Here is a 2,274-nt window from a genome sequence, read left to right as displayed (position 1 = left end):
CACGTACAAAAAACTTTAATTTTTGACTGAGAAAGACAAGCTGCTTGATCGTGCTGAGAGTGCTGGCGGCAGCCGGCCCGCCTTTGAGCGGTAATGCCTGATTAAAAACACGGAAGTGGGCCAGGCACGGTGGTGCACACCTGTAGGCGTGGCCATGCTAACCAGTTGCTGGCGGGGAGTTTGCTGGAGGCCTACGAACAGCCAGGTCGCCATGGCGACGGGTGGGCTAAAGTCCGTGTGTCATCAGAGGCTATATGTCCCGGCCTTCTGGCGGGGCTATGGTTTTTGGAGGACTTTTTCAGCACCTGAGCGGACTCGCCTGACTGAGGCGGAAGCTGCGTGGTGAGCAGCGGCGCCATAGAAGGCAGAGAGGAGCTGAATCGGCTCTGCGGAAAAACTGTGTTTCCATAGCATCATGGGCGGGCGGAGATGAGTTCCCAGAGAACGGGGCTCCGCGCGCGGGCAGACCGGGCCCTCCACGGGTGGGCGGATGCCCCCCCTCGCCGGAGCTTGAAAAAGACTCACAGCCAGCGGTGCGAGTTCATTGCCTGAGGTGAAACGGGGCGGGGCCATGCGGAGCGCGCCATAAGGGGCCTCAAAGGCGGAGCTGTGGCAGCCGCCGCCCTCCGCTGCTGCCGCCCTCAGCCAAGGTCGCCAAGAATTTAGTCAGATAAAAACATTTGTCGCCAAAAATTCAGTCAGATAAAAACATTTATCCCCTAAACAACGTCCCTTTGTCAGCAGGAAGCAGCCAGATGATCAGATGATCTACGCCCATTCTCCCTCAAAGAACTGGTCCTAATTATCATAATAAAGGCGCGTCAACCTGGTTACCATTACCTATTGCCTGAGGCAACAGATGGAATTAGAGGTTTTTCCATCTGAATAGGGGAGCTGGAGAGATGGCTCAGAGGTTAAGAGCACTGACTGCTCTTCCAAAGGTCCTGAGTTCAATTCCCAGTGACAACTGCTTTGGTTTTTAAACAATAGAGGGGGACTACACTACCAGTGACAGCTTCCCCCAGAGAAAGGATTTCTCTTGCATTCTTTACACTTAATTTTTAATTCAAAATTTTGCTGGTACAGGCAAACAAGATTTGCTTTTTGAAGCAGAGACCTGCAGATCTCTAAGTTCAAAACCAGCCTACTTCCAGTACTGATTGTGCTGAATTTTTACACTGAGAGTTTTTAATACTCTTAAATGTTAATTTGGGAGGAGAGTTTTGTTTATGTTTTTCTAGGAATGCTGACATACATCTGGATGCCAGCGAGACTGACAAGAGAAGTAAAGAAGAAGATGACCCAGTGGATGCTGAGTGTCCTGCTGTGGAAGATTCGTGCGGAGGCAGCAGAGATGACCTTCTGGGCGGTGTCAAGAGCAACTGTTTCACAACATCGACTTGAGCAACACCCTGTGCAACCTCTTATCTCTTAACAATTTTCTGACTGACTCTATTCTGCCTTTCTCCTTCCTTAGGAATGGGTGGGAGCAGAGATATCCTTGGCATGCTGTGTCTAGGTGGAAGTGCTGTATGTCTTTGATTGGTGTGCTACCTGCTAGCCCATGTGAGGTGGGGACCAGATTGAAGAATAGTTTTGCCTTATTGCTCTTATTAACAAGAGGAGAGGGAGATGTTGGGAGCCACCTGGAGGCACAGGTGGTCCTGCAGTTTGGAGGTAGCCACGTGGGGCTGAGCAACCCTGCCTGCACCCTTGCCTGCACATGCTCAGACCAGCAGAATGGCATTAACCAATCAGGACAGCGTTCAAGCTGCTCCACCGTTTAAAAGCAGCTGCCTTGGGGCCCAACGCTCTCTCTCTAAGCTTTCTCTCATCCCTGCTCTATCTTCCCTTCCCCCAATTTTCCTCAAGGAAATGCTCCAAATAAAGATGTGACCAGAGAAGGAATTCTCGTTTTTGGTGGCGTTCATTCCTGCGGGACAGGATGGCCCCCCGCAGGGTATTAATGACCAGTGATTGCTATCTCCTGTTAATTTAGTTTTCATTGTTGGTGATTTTAATTTGTATGTTTTCCCCTTCTTTGGGATTTACTGCTGTGAGAGCTTCAATTGTCTGTGTTTTTGTTGATGTAGCCAATATTCTTGGATTGGAGTTTTCCTTCTAGTAGTAGGGCTGAGTTTGTGGCTAGGTATTGGTTAAATCTGGTTTTGTCATGGAATATCTTGATTTGTCTTTCTATGGTAATCGAAAGTTTTGCTGGGTTTAATAGTCTGGGCTGGCATGCATGGTCTCTAATATCTGCATAACACTTGA

General features: G+C 49.3%; 1 pseudogene; it reads left to right on the top strand.

The window, feature by feature from the left end:
• The first annotated feature begins 382 nt into the window (after nucleotides 1-382).
• LOC148120032 (Nuclear RNase P) lies at nucleotides 383-573 on the top strand (annotated as a pseudogene).
• Nucleotides 574-2,274: the final 1,701 nt, after the last annotated feature.

Source organism: Myodes glareolus, chromosome 13, assembly GCF_982192425.1.
Source record: "Myodes glareolus chromosome 13, mMyoGla1.1, whole genome shotgun sequence".
NCBI lineage: Eukaryota > Metazoa > Chordata > Mammalia > Rodentia > Cricetidae > Myodes > Myodes glareolus.
Note: the sequence above shows the minus strand (reverse complement) of the source record. Positions and strands in the feature narration are given on the sequence as shown.